Genomic DNA, 19,421 nt, shown 5'->3' with positions numbered 1-19,421 from the left:
ATGCGAGCGACCTCGTCTCGTTTGGAGGATCTGACGAAGAGCCGGACGACTCCATGTCTCTTGCGGCTTCTGAAGCAGAAGGATGGGCTGGCGAGCCGGACGACCCTGCTCCCCCGCCTCCTCTGGAGCCCATTGATCACGGCCAGGGTATGGATGCCGAGCTCTTCCGCATCCTATCCAGAGCAGTGGAAGAGCTAGACCTCGACTGGGCCCCTCTGGAGGAGCCATCGCGTAGCCGCCTGGATGAGTGGTTCCTGCCAGGCCGCCGCCAAGCCCCTCGCCAGCGTTCCGCTCCATTTTTTCCTGAGGTGCACGAGGAGCTTACGAAGTCGTGGCGCGCTCCGTACTCCGCCCGCCTCCACACAACACACCGTTCTGCCCTCACTGCTGTCGACGGCGCAGAAGAAAAGGGCTATGAGCACTTGCCGCCCCTGGATGAAGCGGTGGCAGCTCACCTCTGTCCTCCTGCGGCTGTGGGATGGAAGACCAAAAGAGCCCTGCCTTCCAAGCCCTGCAGAACCACCTCTACTCTGGCTGGAAGAGCCTACACCTCAGCAGGCCAAGCTGCTTCGCCGCTTCACACCATGGCGATCTTCCAGGTGTTCCAGGCCAAACTCCTCCGCTCATTGGACGAGTCCACCGATCTAGCCCTGCGGGCCACGAAGGCCACTGCCCAGGCCATCGGTCGTTCCATGGCCAGCCTGGTTGTGCTTGAGCGCCATCTTTGGCTCAACCTCACGGAAATCAAGGACCTGGATAAGACGGCCTTTCTGGATGCCCCAGTCTCCCCTTCCGGTCTTTTTGGGCCAGCGGTGGATGGTTTCACCGAGCGCTTCACAGCGGCGCAGAAGTCGTCTCAGGCCATGAGACTTTCTGCCCAAGCGCTCCAGCTCTGCGTCTGCTCCTAGCCGCCCCAGGACTGCGCCGGCTCGGCAGACCAAACCTGCCCCATCCACCTCTCAAGCAGCGCCACCTAAGGAGCATCGTCAGCGCCCTCGCCCTGCTAAGCGCCAATCTTCCTTCCCGAGATGCCAGGGACCCCGGCCCAAGATTGTGCTGGACCCGGTGACTCCGAAGACGTCCTGATCCAGCAGGAAGGAAGAGGGTTGGGGAATGTCCCGTTGCGACCGGACCACCCCAAAAGCTCCCTCGTGCAGTCTCCCCTCCACCTCGTTTAATTCCGGGCGTGGGAGAAATGCTCTGTGTTGTAGCTGGGCCCACGCATGTTGCGCCCAAACAAAACGCTGTTTTCATGGCGAACACTATTTTACTTCCTCAAAAAGAGAGCAAATTTCCTCTTCCACCTCCTTCGGTGTACGGCCCCCTACCCGGCGGCCTGTCATCCGACATCATTCAACCCTTTGTCACTCGGGCCGAGGCCTGGCAGGCCATCCCCGACGTGTCAAGGCTACTCGCTCCAGTTTGCATGACGGCCCCCTCGCTTCGGAGGGGTGCTTCAAACCTTGGTGAACCCGGACGACGCTCCCGTCCTCCGGGCCGAGGTCATGACCTTACTGAAGAAAGGGGCTATAGAAATAGTTCCCCCTTCAGAGAGCGAGTCAGGCTTTTACAGCCATTACTTTCTGGTCCCCAAAAAGGATGGCGGCCTCAGGCCCATCCTAGATCTCAGACTTTTGAATCGCTCCCTCAGAGACGGAAGTTCAAAATGCTGACGCTGAAGCAGATCCTCGCACAAATTTGTCACGAGGACTGGTTCTGCTCGCTGGATCTGAAATATGCATATTTTCACATCCAGATAGCCCCCCTTCACAGACGATTCTTGAGATTCGCGTTTGAGGGGGTGGCATACCAATATACAGTCCTGCCCTTCGGGCTGTCCCTGGCTCCTTGCACTTTTACCAAGTGCATGAACGCGGCGCTTTCCCCTCTGAGACAGATGGGAATCCGGGTTCTGAATTACCTCGACGATTGGCTCATTTTGGCCCATTCGCGAGTCGAGCTGGAACACCACAGATCCGTGCTCCTCAGCCATCTCCAATGCCTGGGTCTCAGGGTCAACCTAGTCAAGAGCTCACTGCTCCCCAGCCAACACATTTCGTTTCTGGGGGCAGTTTTCGACTCAGTCCGCATGACGGCAGTAGTCTCGCCAGAGCGCGCCCTGGCGATACAGCAGCTCGCGGCTTCCATCAAGAACAAAGCCTATCTTCCTCTGAAGCTCTTCCAGAGGCTCTTAGGGCTGATGGCTTCCGCCTCCCCAGTTCTGCAGCTCGGCCTTCTTCGGATGCGGCCGCTACAGTTCTGGCTGAAATCCCGGGTCCCCCCACATGCCTGGCGGCACGGCCGCTTATGTCTCAAGGTCAATCGGGCCTGTCTTTTAGCCCTGAAACCTTGGATGAACCCTGCTTGGTTCAGTCTTGGGGTACCCCTACAGGCGGTGTCTCGAAGGACGGTGCTCTCGACGGACGCATCCAACTCAGGTTGGGGAGCTCTGTGCAAGGGCAGACCGGCCTTCGGCTCGTGGTCCCACGAAGAAAGCCATCTCCATATCAACTGCCTCGAAATGTTGGCAGTGATGAAAGCCCTGCAAGCGTTCCAGGTTCACTTGACGGGACGCCACGTCTTAGTCCAATCGGACAGCATGTGCTGTGGTGTCATACATAAATCCCTCCGCGGATGAACAGGAGCTGGAGTTACTCTGCCCTGTTAGGGCATTGAGGACCTATGTAGAGCGATCACAGCCTTTCAGGCAGTCAGATCAGCTCTTTGTCTGTTTTGGTGGCCGCACCAAAGGGTCTTCGGTCTCAAAGCAATGTCTCTCGCGTTGGATAGTCGACGCGATTAATCTCTGTTACTCCTCACTGGACATTGAATGCCCCTTCGGAGTTAGGGCCCATTCCAATAGAGGAATGGCTTCCTCCTGGGCCTGGTCTAATGGAGTTTCTATTAAAGACATCTGTGAGGCGGCCGGCTGGTCCTCGCCGTCCACTTTTGTCAGATTTTATCATCTGGACGTTCCGGCCTTACAAGCCCGGGTCCTCTCGGTGTAACCAGGCGGCCTCTCCGAGTTCTGCCTCTCACCGATCAGGAGTTATCTCCTCTTGTAGTGTAACAAGGGTTTACGACGGCTTTGCCTTCTTAGTTGCTCTCTTGGTCCCCTCTCGGTGTCCAAAACAAGTTATGTCGTTCCCTGCCGTGGCACGGCGCGGTTGAATTCGTTCCCCATACGCAGTACGAGTGAAGTATCGAAAGGGAACGTACTCGGTTACTAACTTAACCTCGGTTCCCTGAGATACGGAACGAGTACTGCGTTACTTGCCGTGCCACGAGGCTGCGGCTTCAGTGTCGTTGCTTCAGTCGATTGGCCTGAAATCCCATTTCGGCGGGAAGGTTATGCCGTGCCGTCATTGGTTCAACGACTTGTCTATGAGTGAACCAATGACGATGCAGTTACACTGCGTTATTGAAAAAGGCTTCAGTGACGGGGAAAAAGAGAGACTTTTCCCCATACGCAGTACTCGTTCCGTATCTCAGGGAACCGAGGTTACGTTAGTAACCGAGTACGTTTTGTAGGCCAACCTGGAAGTTAGCGGTGCATGGGTTCCCTCGGTTGAAAGCCTATGCATTTTTCCCATAGACTTTTGGAAAATCGCAGAAAATAAGCTATGACGTTAATGCTATTCAAGTATTTAAATGCTGGATGAGTTTCCCCATTACATTAACGTTATGCTAGATAGGTCACGCTAGCCTGGCTATGAGTAAAACAGTGTCAAGGAAGTCACCTTATAAAAACTGAACTAGTTACCTTATAAAAATTATAGTGTGAGTGCTGAAATAAAGGGCAAGGATAACGCAGACGTGCAATTTTGGTTAATTCCTCCCTTACCTGACAAATGTGTCCTGTCTCGAGTTTTCATGTGTGCGCATGCGCAAACCATGCCTAATCTAATATAAGTCGTTTGATCGAATGTATAATTTAAATTTCATTGTTATGTTATAATTTGATATTGTATCGATCTAACAAAATAGATTGAAAGACACATACAAATTACAAAATGTAATTTTACTAAACAATCTAATAATTTTAGGCTATAGAGTGCCTCAGGGATGACGCGTTTTTGTAGGCCAACCTGGAAGTTAGCGGCGCACGGGTTCCCTCGGTTGAAAGCCTATGCATTTTTCCCATAGACTTTTGGAAAATCGCAGAAAATAAGCTCTGTGTTTAAATAAGGGTTATGACACATACGTTTTGTCTATCAAAATAATCTTTACAAGTTAACACAACATTTATAGATTTTGAAGCCTAAATAAAGTCGTCAGATATAAAAGGCTAACAGTAGGCTATAAACGGACTACAGCACACCATGGTCGCGGATCAGCGTCGTCACCACCAAGGTTCCTCAAACTTTATTTAAAAAACAACTTTATTTATAAACATGCTCGCTGATTATGATCTGTGCTGTTATGAATACTTCCTGTTTGTCATGATGACGTCTAAAGTCAAAGGAAGTAGTCCCTTTTAGCAATTTGTTAGCAACCGCCGTTTTTAAGACACAGTAAAGGTTTAAAAAATAACAAGTGGGTTATAACTGGTGTGTTTTATGTCATAGATCAAAACGTGAAAATATTTAGAGGCTTTGTTAACCACAGACCTTATTTCAGGCGATTTAGTAAAAACCCATTCAAAAAACCCATAGACTTTACGGCGTTGGAACCAGAAGCCCTAAAATGCTAACTCGCTTCCGGGCTCTGTCTACAAAAATGCGTCATCCCTGAAACACTCTATTGGAATGAAAAAAAATATATCAAACGAAAAACAGCAGTGTTTTACTTTTTACAGTGTAGGCATGAAAATGACACACAGATATGAAGCTGGAGTACCAGCAGGGGGCGATAATTTCCTCAATGTCAACAATCCCCACAGAACAGAAGCGATATAGAGCATTTTCCAAAAATCCCGCATCTGATTCTGTCCGGTTGATACTGTAAGCCATAATATTTCTTCAGGTGCGTCATTTAAAATATTGTTTCTGTATTCTAATGTTATATTTGTGTTTGTGGAGCTTTTTTTAATCAATGGTGCTTCATTAACGTTATTGAAGGACTGATTGATAATTGGCAAATTAATTAATCACAGAAAGCTGCAGTATGTTATATTATGTTGATAAACAGTTGTTCTAGTAGATGGAAAGTGACGTTAGATAAACCCCGCTGCTCGATGATGATGATATTTATAGATCGAGAAATTTGATACTGATGTTATGGAAAGATCCTCACATAAAAAATATCGACCCTAAGGTGTTTTTTAAACCAGTAATTTTATTTATTTAGCACAAAATTCAGTGCGTAAAATAAGCTTCTATATAGACAAACAAACTATTTTTATTGAATAATTGTGTAGAAAAGAAGTACTTCTGCTGATCTAAACACACAGATGGAACTAATCGATCACAGAGAGCGTCGTGGCAGACGGTTCGCTCACAGTGTTTGTTCAAATAGAACTGCGTTCCCTAAAAGCTTCATCAGCACAGAGAAACAATCGAGTTATTTTACAATAAACACACTGAAATATACAACCGCTCAAAATGTTGATGTCAGTAAGATTTTTTTTTAAAGGAAATTAATACTTTTATTCAGCAAGGATGCATTAAATTGATCAAAAGTGACATTAAAGGCTTTTACATTGTTACAAAAAAAAAAACATTTCATGTAAATTCTTTTCCTTTATTTTTTTTCATCAAATAATTCTGATGCTGAAAATTCAGCTTTGATCACAGGAATAAATTACATTTTAATATATTCAAATAGACAGAGAGCCTGATGTCGAGAGAGAGCTTGATGTTAATAAATCTGTCAGAAGAAAATGTGCAAATGTTTGTGTAGTCTCTATTTAGAGCCAAATAACATTCAAGTTTACTTTGTTTTTCTGTAGTTTCCAAGTTTCCAATAGGTCAGGTCATTTTCTTTTTGTGCTTTTATAATTTGGTTGGGCCTAATTCATTGTTTGAGGGTGTCAGTGTCCTGAGGCTGGCTGTTGTTAGTCATGTTAGTTTTTCAGCCTCAGGATCATCTGAATCACGGGCTTTTTTCAATGTTCACTTCATGGTCTTTAAGGGCTTTAAAATGATCAGAGTTGGGATCACTCAATGTGGATTAATTGAGGGTATTGGCCTAATTCTGCCCTGCATGTGTTATTCGGTGTGTTCCTCTGGACTCTCAGGATACTCTTACAGAACTCGGCATGCAGGGCTTCTGTTGGGGTTTTGTCCCATTTGTCAAATTCGTGGTTCAGGAGAGGACCCCAAACTTCACTGCATAAAGTGCAATCGGTTCAATGACTGACTGGAATATTTTGAGCCAGATTCTGATTGGTGTTTCAGTTTGAATTGATTTTTTGATGGCATAGAAGGTCCTTCTTGCTTTCTCTTTCAGTTCATTCATGGCCAAATTTATCTTTCCAGCTGCACTTATTTTCAGCCCAAGGTATGTGTAGTTTGTGGCATGGTCAATTTTGGTCACACCAAGGGTGAAATTGTGTCTCTTTCTCTGACGTCTAGGTCTTTTTTGGAATGTTAGTGCTTTAGATTTGTTACGGTTGATAGTCAGGGTCCAGGTCTGAAAGGAACCGATGCAGGTCCAGGTTCTGCTGTAGACCCTCTTCTGTTGGAGACAGCAGGACCAGATCATCTCGTACAGGAGGAACTTTATGTTGGAGTCATGTAGTGTGAGGCCAGGTGCTGCTGATTGTTCTAGTTGTTTCACCAATTCATTAATGTAAATATTGAAGAGGGTCAGTGATAGTGGGCAGCCCTGTCTCACACCCGCTCTGGAGTGAAGAATTCTGTTTGTTTGTTTATTGCCAATTTTAATAGCGCATTGATTGTTTGAGTGCATTGTTTTTATAATATTGCATGTTTTACCCCAATACCTGATTCTAGAAGTTTAGATAGAAGACCTTCATGCCAAACTGAATCAAAGGCCTTCTGGAAATCTAAAGCAAGCAAAAATGTTGGTTTTGTTTTGGTTAATGTATTTGTCGATCAGGGTTTGTAGGGTGAAGATATGGTCTGATAGTCTATAATTTGGTAAGAATCCAATCAGACTTTTGCTCAGGACATTGTGCTCTGTAAGGAAGTGTGTGAGTCTCGTGTTGATGAACAGCTTCCCCAGATTACCCCTGTGATTATTTGGATCTAATTTGTCTCCACTTTTGAATATGGGCGTTATGAGTCATCTGTTCCAGATGTCAGGGAAATGACCAACACTCAGAACCAAGTTGAACAGTTTTAGTAAGGCCAGTCTTAAGTTGCGCTCTGTGTTCTTCAGCATTTCATTGAGGATGCCATCTGGTCTACTTGCTTTTCTGATATTTAGGGTCTGGATTAATTTTCTGTGATGGGGTAGTCTAATGGGTTTTGGTATTTACCAATTGTATGTTCCATATTGATATTTTTTTCATATTTGGATGGGTTCATTTTTATTTCGCTATAAAGTTGTTCAAAGTGTTTTTTCCAGGTGTCTCCATTTTGTTTGGCTGTTTGTTCATGTTGTTTTTTATTCAGGAAACTCCAATTATCCCAGAATTTGTTAGAATTTACAGATTCTTCAATAATTTTTAGCTGATTTTTCATGCACAGTTCTCTCTTTTTATACTGTTTAAGTTCCTCACAATATTGATGGCTCAAGTCTGCATCATTTGGTCGTCTGTGTTTTTGATTTGATAATTGTCTTAATTTTTTCCTCATCGTTTTACAGTCTAAATCAAACCATTTTTCATGATCTTGTTTTGTTTTATGGATTTTCTTAGAGGATTTAAGATTAGATTAGTGTTGGGCGGTATAGCGGTTCATACCGAATACCGGTATTTATTTTTGTTATGATATGAATTTTGATGATTACGCAATCGGTCTTTGTCAGGTGACGTCACACTCGTGAAAACCGAAGTGCATTATGGGTGTCGCCGCTATTTGTGAGGTATCCAAACAATTTCTGTATCAGTGCAGAGTTGTTTCTTCTTTGGCTTCTTTTCATTGTAAAAATGGCACACTATTGTTGTGTGAAAAGCTGCAATAATATGTCCCACGATAGAAAATGTCAAAAACTTTACTATGAGATTAGATGTAGTCAGTTTCCTACTTAAAAAGGCTGTAAAGAGAGTATGTAGAGACAATAACAGAGGCGCCGGATTGCAGCGGTGAGATGCAAAACATCACTTTCGTCAAGATATCTCTATTCACGTATGCTTGCTTTCTACATTTCCACAAAGGTGTGTTAGAGATTTCTGTTTTCTAAAGTAGCATACGTTATAGCAACGCGTTGTTTTGGATTGTATGTGCTATGATAGTCAATTTAAACGGAATCCCTTTACTTGAATATGTCTACATTTTTTTTTTTTATTCTTAACTTTGCCAAGACTTTTTACATTTTTATTTTATATACTTAAGGTACGACATTTTTGCTCAGTATCCATATACTGATTCTAATTTTCTGACTACTTTTTACAGCTGTTGTCTTATGTTATGTAGCTAAAAACCTTTTAATTTCATTGCAGATCAGCCTGCTTAAAAATTATAGAGACTGACCCCATCTGGACACCATCCCTCCCTATATTAAGACGACATCAGCATTAAACACAGGGTGTGTCTCAGTCAGCTCCCTAGTTCAGTAGTTAGGGCACTGATCAGGACTGTCTCAGTCGCAAAATGTTTGTACACGATATACTGATTCAAGAGCTCAGAGCTGATTGAGATGCACACACAGACACTTAGTAAGGAAAAACAATGCAGTCAGCTGACATTATGGTCCATCAGGCTGGAGAAAGATGCAGGAGGCTGGAGGAGATGGTGATCTGCATGTGCAGAACTAAACTGACTTGATATGTACAGGATGTCTGATGTTTGTTTTGGAGATGATGATGTTAATGTACTATATGGGTCTGCCAAACCTGGGAACCTTTATGGCGTTATTACTTTTTTTTTTTTTTTTTGGTGCCTCTGATTCCAGACGCAACGAATACAGATACAAATTTCAAATGCTTCTGTGAACCTTAATGTACCTCAGATTTGATCTGCCTGCACAACACTTCTCATGTTTCCCCTGAGACAGAACATTCAATGAAACTGTCATATGTATATGCTAACCTGAAGCTTTCAGCTGTATGGGCTGACAGAGATGATTTGTACAGAAATATGTCTCCTTTGTTTAAATACAGAGTAGCAGAGATTACTGACTGTTTTGAGATTTTCACAGAGAAACCATCCAATCTGACAGCGTGTGCTTGAATCTTTTGTAGAATTGTAGTGTAGAAATGTGCTGATGCTTTATCCAGTCTTGCATGAACAATAAAGCATGTATAATTATATTTTTCAAAATGTTTTGTCTTCTTGTTATCAACATTTCAACAGTCAAATGAAGTATGCAAACCAAATTGTGTACAAAGGGTGATTTGTAGATTTATTTTATGAGTTCACAGATATATGTACTTATAGCGTTAACAAGATAATTAATATCTACGATCTGTAAAAAGATATTTAACTTATCCGTGAATGAGGATGGATGCAGTGATGTTATAAAATCATGCCAGCATAAAAATATATATATACATTTATTACATTTTAAGATATTTTAATCACAAATCAAATTACTGTATTGGCCTTTGCACAGTTAAACTGAATGAATTCTGACACTTCAAAATCTTTAAAATACTTTTATTTGTAGCTAAATATAATTCAAACCTTTTGGACTCAATATAAGAGATCTAGTTCCTTGCATACTTTGGATGTCATATCTTTGTTTTTATTATTATTAAGGCCTTTGGACAAAAAAAGCGACCCATAATGTCATTGAACCAGACAACACAGAGGCAGATGGAGGACAATAATTTACAAATTATTTCGGCTCTAAAGGTATAATATACCAGAATGTACCATAATAAAATACACAATTAAATTCTACATACATCTATGATGATGCCTTGTTCATCGGAACAATGTTTATTGTGTTATACATTGGTTTGTGTACTTAATGCAATAAATAAAAAATGCATGAAAAAAGGGGTAGTATTAGTTCAAAATTCTTCCTGATCACAACACTAAACCATCCTTAATCAGGCACTTATGATATACAGTTAACACGACATCATCATCATTATCGTTTACTACTGTGTTATCGCAGTCCTTCCTTCAGAATATAAACAAATCCTGCACCCAACCATTAGTGAAATGTCTGTGGATTTCGAGATTTCGAGTTTTTAAATTGTTCACTAGTATATGCGCTTATACCATAAACAAGATAGTTTACAGTATTTAAGTATGATGATTTAGGTAGCAATGTGGGGTCAGCAGCACTCCAACTTACTGCAGTCAGCTCGTACAGATCTATGTTATGAATGGATGACAATTTCAACAAATAACGGTCCCTGGCATCTTTGATGAGTTTATCACGATATGACATTTTCACAGTTTTCTTGTGCTTCTTTATTTTTGCGAGTTATTTGCTTGTTATCTCTACTCGTGTAATCTCTTTCATTCTCACAGTCAGCAGGGATACAACAAATATGGTGCCGTGGTGACGTCACAAACCACAAAATCACATGTCTGACTAAGACCGATACCGGTATGTGTTGCTTGCAGGCATACACTGTGCGATTTTCGTCCGATTTTGAGCCGAATTCTGACTCGTGCGACTCTTTTTTGAGTCGGGCCGATTTTCAGCTTTGTCGTGTGTCCTTTGTCGTGCAGTGTTCGTGCAGTGTAGCTACACGGGGAAACGAGTCCCAGACAGCAACATAGTGTCGGCCCAGATCCGGCCCACATCTGGTACATGTGGATTACATGCGGATCGGATATGGGCAGGATCTGGGCCAACACTAAGTTGCTGTCAGGGGTGGCGATAAACCTCTCCCGAATGGCAATCGCATGGTCGAATGAAATTAAATAATTTTCATTGAGGAGTAATTATAAGCTAATCAAATCTTTTATTATCCTCGCAGCATGTCGGTTATGACCCTTTGGTTCTCGGAGTGACTTTTCAGATGGAGAATGGTGACAGTCATGTATTTGGCTAAAGCCTTGAAATAAATTCATTTGTATAATATATTTTACTAAGTTACCTCAGTAGTACAGGGCCAGAGACTAATAAAGTAAATACCTATATCTTCAAATGTACAAACACACTTTGGCCAATGGAAACAAGAACACAAGGCCAAAATCACGGCTGAAAAAAACTAACACCACGGGTCTTTGCTTATCCAAAAATCTGTTCTGCTAGATAGAGGAACTCACACTAGACATTGTGGTAGTCTTTGAAGTAATTTATTTTTTTGTTGATGCAGAGAGGAACTGTACATTTTTCACAGTGCATTTCAGTTTTGAGGTCCTTGCACACAGCACATCGACGGCAATTTTCCTCCTTGACAGGCCAATGGGCGATTTGGTCGAAACGAACATCTGCACTCTGATAAACTCAAACAAATTTTGGTGGTGGTGGGGAGGAGGGGCCAGGAGTTGGTGGCCTACCCCGCCTTCTTGCTGTTCCAACTTCAACCAAGCCACTTCGCAAGTTTCAGGGTTTGGTTGCTCAAGGCTTGGTTGAAGTTGGAACAGCAAGAAGGCGGGGTAGGCCACCAACTCCTGGCCATGGTGTTAGTTTTTTTCAGTTGTGATTTTGGCCTTGTGTTCTTGTTTCCATTGGCCAAAGTGTGTTTGTACATTTGAAATCCAGTTCTAACATGCAACAAATAAAGCAAAAAAATAAAACAAAAATAAAACATTGTTAAATGTAGCTGTGTGGTTGACATTATTTTCCTAAATTTAAAATAGTTTGCATTGACAGCGTTTGTTATTGTGATTCTTTGATACGCCTAAAGCCCAATGGGTCAAATTTGGCCCTAATCCTAAATTAGGGAATAAAGGGTTAAAATTGAAAAAGTGGATATTTTGGTGTTCAGTGAACTTATAGCAGTAATTTAATGCATAGTTCATAATTTTACAAAGAAGAAAAGGGTTCTTGGGTTCTCCAGGGTTAATAATAAATAGGCCTACCCTATACTACTACTACTACTACTACTAATAATAATAATAATAATAATAATAATAATAATAATAATAGGCTAATTATTATTATTATTATTTAATATATGAATTGGAAATGTTAAATCCTCTTGATATCCATAGCTGATGCTTTTGACGATATCTCTGGAAACATATTGTCAATCGCCGCATCCCATACGTGGGTTTATCGTGCATATTTCAAACGCATAGTGTGAGCAGTCGAGTCACGTCTCGACCATCGGACCGCATAGTGTGAGCACATAAATCGTGCGTTTTGGCTTTCCATCGCACGCGATCTACTCGTATAGTGTGAGTTGAAATCGCACAGATATCGCACAGTGTATGTATATGGCGTTCGGACGAGCTCATTAATATGACGTTGCAACATGCACTCGTCTCACTGAACGTCACGTCTGCGTCTGCCGAACGTGACGTCTGCGTCTGCCGAACGTGACGTCTGCGTCTGCCACATTACAGTTCGACTGCCTGGACGTGACGTCTACGTGACGTCTGCTTTGCTGCAAGGGTTTCCAGCACATTCCATACACTAATTAGAGCTTTATTATACCTATTCATTCTCTATTATTGTTTACACTTATCCTCAATTATGTTTAATTAGCAATTAAGTGCTTTTTACCTTTCTTATGTATAGCTTTTTATTCCAAAAAGTAAACATTTATACAAATGATATAAAAAATTCTGTATGCAATTGCTTCTTCCACATATCCACGACTTCGGTAAAGTTGGTTTTATATTCGCACATTCGCACATCCGTATTCAATAGCCTTGTTAATCACACTATATTGGACATTCAGTGGACATTCACAAGTAAATATGCCATTAAAACAATGCTTGCCTATTTTGATCGACTGTGAAAAATGTTGTAAGTTGACAATCGTTGGTTGTCAATATCATGTCGCTGCTTAAAATTTGCAAACATTAATTTATTGCACATTTATTGGAAAGTCTGAATTTATCAGAAGTCTGAATGTGCGAATATAAAACCAACTTTACCGAAGTATATCCACGGATGTTTTGAAGAAATCATAAAAAAGTTGTTCTAGCATGTATTCACCACTAGGAGTCTCTAGACCAACACCAAAAGAACGAATGTTTAAACACTGCTATATTATGGGCTAATTTTACTAAAATAAACAATATTTGCAATCTTTTATTTTGGAGTTGTAATATTTAGATTTATAGTTTCGCCAAAGTGATTGACAGGTGATCTGTTAGAATACTATAAAACATTTACACCTCAAAAGACAAAAGCGAGCACATTTTATTATTATTTTTTGTTTTTATTTATTTATTTATTTATTTATTTTAATCAGTAGTGCACATTTATCTAGGGTAATTTTTTTTTTAATTAGTATGGTAAAATGCATGACATGTTTTTTTTTTTCTTTTTTCTTTTTTTCTCATCCATAAATATTATTTTATGCAAGTCGTGTTGATTTGTGAAGAAGGCTAAATTGATCAAACATATGCTCATTGCGCTTCCTGCGGCTGGCCGCTCGGTTGTTCCTTAAAAAAAAAAACTTGATTTTAACAAACATAGAATGTTCCCAAAATATTTCTATATTAACTAAAGAAACGAAAAGAAATTGACCACCTTGCCATTAAAAACAAAACTGAAATATTGTAATGGCTGCACATCAGCTGTGTTTGGGAAAGAGAGAGAGAAAGACAGACTCAGCTAAAATATAGTCTGATTATGGTTATGGCTAAAAATCCCAGAAAATATCGAGATATCATTTTTGTCTCTATCGCACACCTTTATATAGCCTATTCAATTAATCTTTTCTTGTTTGGTACACAATCCACTGATCATAAAGCTTAAAAAAACTTATCTTTTCTCAACGATATCTGGTTGTCCTGCATCTTCAATAAACAAGTTAAAGTTAGTCCATGCAGCTGCTAGAATTCTTTCCAGTAGTTTTTACTTCTATTCATGACTTCTTTGTTAACTTATCTGTTTTCTTTTCTTCTTGTGGCTACTGAAACTATATATTTATTTACATACTTGTATGAGCACCCAATCATTTATTTCTGTTGTCGGATAAAATGAATTAAACATGGGCCAACGACGCCATCTATTGGTGAGCGAGTGCCAGCGTCGTTGTTTAGCTCTATTTTCATTTCACGCAACGATAAGGATCGAGGACACGACAAATAAATAAATAAACAAACAAATAAAATTGGTGAATCATTTATATAAGGTTTTATTTATTTATATATTGAAGAGGCGGGGTCTGGTTTATAGTGTTATTATAATATTGTTACAATTTAAAATAATGGTTTTCTATTTTAATATACTTTATATTTATTTCTGAGATGCAAAGCTGAGTTCTCAGCATCATACTCCAGTCGTCTTTGACGCATGATCCTTCAATGTCAACGTCGGAAAAAATCGTGCTGCTTAATATTTTTCTGTGATATTTTTACAGGATTGATTGATGAATACTGGCAGATTATTATTCAAAATATAGAAATCTTATCAATTTAACATTATTGCTGAATAAAAGCTAACATTTTCTTTTTAAAAAAGAAAGGAAAACATGATAAAATAATATTAGAATCCTAATTTATATTTTAAATGTAAAATATAAGAAGAGAGGTGCTTGAAAAACTGAACATTAATCAGGCATAATGCATTTTTCCATGTATTTTATTATTATTTACAGCAACAGTCTCAGATCTAGCAGCTGATTGCGATCGATGGGTTGGCCATCAAGCATGTAGGCTATATTAAAAATGTAAAAAGATTAAAAAAACAATAACCCCCAAATGTAAAAAATTTCAAAACGGATTTCATTAAACTAAACGACATGAGTATACCTAAGAGCAACACAAACTTCGCTTTTAGGCTTTATACTTTTTATGTTATCTTTATACTTTTACAATTTAAAAAAGTAAAAAAAAAAAAAAAAGTCTAAATTGTTATATATTAATATATGTATATTTAATATGCACGTAATTAATGTATATTGAGTTTGCCGGGGAAAAGTTGCACTAAAAACTGACAAAATTTTTTTAAAAAAAAGTCAGACGCAGACGTCACGTTACAATTCAGACTGAGATGTCACGTCCATTGAGAGCAGTGAATGAAGTGCAGGTAAATATGGCGCTCCAAATGTTCCATTCGGCGACGAGACTGACAAGCACGACGGATAACACACGTGTATACGTGCGTGTACGTCTCCATTTGTTTTATATGGAGACGTACACGCAAACATCACGTCACGTAGACACGTCAATAACGTGTAGCTGTTGATCTTTACAGACGTGACGGCGGCGTCACGTTAGAAGTTAACGTGTGGATTACGTGTGAACGTGTGAACGTCTGCACGTCTTAACGTCTGCACGTCTGAACGTCTGCCCGTCTGTACGTCTGCCCGTCTGTACGTCTGCCCGCCTAATTTTCCTTATTTTCTCATACATTTACTGTTATAGACATTATCATAATCTTATTTTGGCAGTTTACTCAGGACTACATTTGATTTATTTATTTCTATAATGCTGAATGTCTGTTATACATTTGGTATCCCAATGATAGATAAAAGTATATTCTCATGTATATACGATCTTATGGGAGACGAATAAAATGGGCTAGTAAAATTCAGAAAAAGTGTGTCATATCATTATTTGTTTGTTTAAGATTTGTTAAAGCCCTTCAGCAGCCGGTCTGCATGCCTCAAGTTCATTTATAGATACTGCATTTATTATTAATTAACCATTCAGAAACCACTTTAAAGCTTATTGGATTTTAAACTAAAATTAATTAGCATACTTCTGATGGCCGGTTACTGCTATTCTTATAATTAAAATTGTTTAACATAAACGTACCATTTAATAGAGCTACACTAAAGTTTTTATAAAGCTGAGCACTCTATTAAATGTAGCCCATGCAGTCATACTGCACATTTTTTGCTACTATGTTAAGAGCATACAAATATATCACCCAACTCAGGAAGAACAATTGACAGCCCTGATAAATAAAGTAAAAGGCTTAAACGGATGTATCTTGTTTTCACCTACAGGAAAAACAAACACTTAAAACAAAAATGACATGAAATGACCACTAACATCAGTAGGTGGCAGCAGAGGGACACTCATCTGCTCATTAGCCATGTCCACTCCTTGATATACTTGTAGGAAGTTTCAGTAAGTCTTGGGTCATTTATTCCTGTACATTAAGGGCTCAATGCATTAACCATTTCTGAAAGGAGCAATGTTCGATATAGTATACATTTGCTTTTGTAAGATATTTTAAGTGCTTTAAATGTTTATAGATTTGTATTGTATGGGGGTTCTGCATCTTTGGAAAAGTTATTCCACTAACACAAGATAAATGAGTGAAATGTGAATGATTTTCTTTAATTTATTTTTATGTCAAAACAAAGAGTTTGTAATGTCATTTGTAGCATCTTTTAATAAAATAATAATAGACTTAAATGGTCAGAGTATGACTGCTTTATTCCATGGTATTGCCTGCATGCATTGTCCCACTTATACATGAGATACCAATACCTTTATTGTGTGTGCTTAAGAGCAGAGTAATCACAAATGCTACACTAAATCTTTAAATCCTGTGAAATAAAGTCTGTTACATAAATAAGGATTACAGTAAAAAGCATTCACTTAATTTCGCAGTTAATGAAGTACATGTTTTTCATTCCATATTGCTCCATTTATTTGCACAATCTGTATTGTCATCACTAGAATTCTTGTAAGCACAGATTGACATCAAATTAAAAGTCAAATTAACAGTCAACACTGCAGTTATATTTTATAAAACTGACTAAATGTTATGGCATAACAGTCATGTTTATATTACTTATATATGATTAACCAATATTATCCAATATCCAAAAGCAGCCATATCACCCTGTATCCCAAGACTGGTTGCCCACTGAAGCTAAGCAGGGCTGTGCCTGGTTAGTAACTGGATGGGAGACTCCTGGGAAAACCAGGTCACTGCTGGAAGAGGTGTTAATGAGGCCAGCAGGGGGTGCTCACCCTGTGGTCTGTGGGTCCTAACGCCCCAGTGTAGTGACGGGGACAATATACTGTCAAAGAGCACAGTCCTTCGGATGAGACGTTAAACCAAGGTCCTGACTCTCTGTGGTCATTAAAAAATAAAAATAAAAATCAATGACCTGCACATTGGTGGTGGAGGTGATTCCCACCCTTCTGTATAAATGTAATGAATTATTTTTAATCATGTTATACTAAAATAAATAAGGTATAAAGAATAAAAGACAGTCAAGGTTTAGAGCATACAAAGTTATATTTATATGCTTATATTTTAACACAAGCAAACAATACACAATATAAACAACGTAAAAAAAAAAACTAAAAAAAAACAAACAAACACACACAACAACAACAGGCCAGCTGGGGAGCGAACAGCCATGCAGGAGTTAACACCAGTTTTAGGCTACCCCAAACACTGGTGACTGAATGATTCCAGTTGTCATAAAATTACAAAAATCTTCATATTTATGCCCAATGGGCAACTTCAAGGTGATTGCACATGTGTTTGCTTCTGGGAACATCCGCCGGTTGCCATTCAGTTCCTCATGAAGAAATTTAATTGTAGGATTCTCTCCAAATCCAAATGCAGGTATGGCAGATGCCCCAGAAGCAAACACAAGCACATCTTCCAGGGTGATGTCAATTTTCCCTCCACCTTCTACCTCCACTGCTGCATCTCCATCTGTAACATACAAACCAAAGAAACAATTTAAAAAAAAAAAAAAAAAACATTTTAATCATTAACACCTACAGTTGTAACCTGACATTTGACACATTTACACATTTGACCATATAGACAATTAAACATATGTCATCTAATACAATCCATTGACAAATACCAAGTTATCATACATGCTTGTAGAATCTACAAACTTCTCCATAACTGCATTGCATGCCTGCTTGCTGTCATCTTCACTTTCTGCAATGAATGACCCAAAAATCTCTCTGTCTCCGAGTCCGGTTTCCCGTTACAGTTGGATTTGTATCAATAGATACTTACAATTAGGTGTTAGAGCAATCCTCAATACAAGTTCACTGACTTCATAGTAGGGATATGCCTAAAGCTCAAATACCATGTTCAGAAAAGACAATTAAGCATTCTACAGAGCGCCTACATGACCGAAGAGGAAAAAAAAAAAAAAAAAAGTATTTCAATGTCTTTCCTGTTCTCTGAATATAAAAATTATATAATATATAATATAATATTATATAAAAATTATATTTTATATAATTTGCTCTGTAGAATGCGTTATTCATATTTACGCTTAGTCACATTCCTATAGAATAACTTGCAAATATATTCAATAAGATAATATAGCAAATTTATAATTATATGAACTCACCTTCAACTTGAATTATCCAGTCCCGCCAGTAGCCAATTGCGACCTCCTCCAAAGCCCTCCTACTGCTTCCTCTTTGAGAGTACTCAATTTTGAAGAGGTCCAGTAAGGTGGCAGCAGACAAGGTGGGTGCTCCACCACAAAACAGCTCCTCCAGAATAGATGAGTGCTCCTCTAAGGCATTTAGGACCCCTAACGTCTCCAGTCCTTCTTTCAATCTTTCAATAAGAAGTACATATGTTCTCAGATGCAAACATGTAGGGTTATATATATCATATGTAAAAAGTAATTGTAAAATCAACAGTAGAGTTATGTCAATATTTGGCATGCAAGACAAATTTACATACAAGTAACAAATTATGAGCGTTTATTATTTTTACCTTAATTTTCATCTGTCAATACATATACAGGTCCTTCTCAAAAAAATTAGCATATTGTGATTAAGTTCATTATTTTCCATAATGTAATGATAAAAATTAAACTTTCATATATTTTAGATTCATTGCACACCAACTGAAATATTTCAGGTCTTTTATTGTTTTAATACTGATGATTTTGGCATGCAGCTCATGAAAACCTCAAAAAATTAGCATATTTCATCCGACCAATAAAAGAAAAGTGTTTTTAATACAAAAAAAGTCAACCTTCAAATAATTATGTTCAGTTATACACTCAATACTTGGTCGGGAATGCTTTTGCAGAAATGACTGCTTCAATGCGGCGTGGCATGGAGGCAAATCAGCCTGTGGCACTGCTGAGGTGTTATGGAGGCCCAGGATGCTTCGATAGCAGCCTTAAGCTCATCCTGAGTGTTGGGTCTTGCGTCTCTCAACTTTCTCTTCACAATATCCCACAGATTCTCTTTGGGGTTCAGGTCAGGAGAGTTGGCAGGCCAATTGAGCACAGTAATACCATGGTCAGTAAACCATTTACCAGTGGTTTTGGCACTGTGATCAGGTGCCAGGTCGTGCTGAAAAACTAAATCTTCATGCTTCCATCTGCTGAAAAGCTTTATGGAGATGAAGTGCTCCAA

The 19,421-nt window shown here is 39.6% G+C and overlaps 1 protein-coding gene across 5 annotated transcripts in view; it reads left to right on the top strand.

The window, feature by feature from the left end:
- Nucleotides 1-19,421, top strand: part of LOC137007107 (NACHT, LRR and PYD domains-containing protein 12-like) — a 301,858-nt gene that overhangs the window by 191,862 nt on the left and 90,575 nt on the right. The gene's annotated exons all lie outside the window — the stretch shown is intronic.

This window comes from Chanodichthys erythropterus, chromosome 18 (genome assembly GCF_024489055.1).
Source record: "Chanodichthys erythropterus isolate Z2021 chromosome 18, ASM2448905v1, whole genome shotgun sequence".
In the NCBI taxonomy this organism is placed as follows: domain Eukaryota; kingdom Metazoa; phylum Chordata; class Actinopteri; order Cypriniformes; family Xenocyprididae; genus Chanodichthys; species Chanodichthys erythropterus.
Note: the sequence above shows the minus strand (reverse complement) of the source record. Positions and strands in the feature narration are given on the sequence as shown.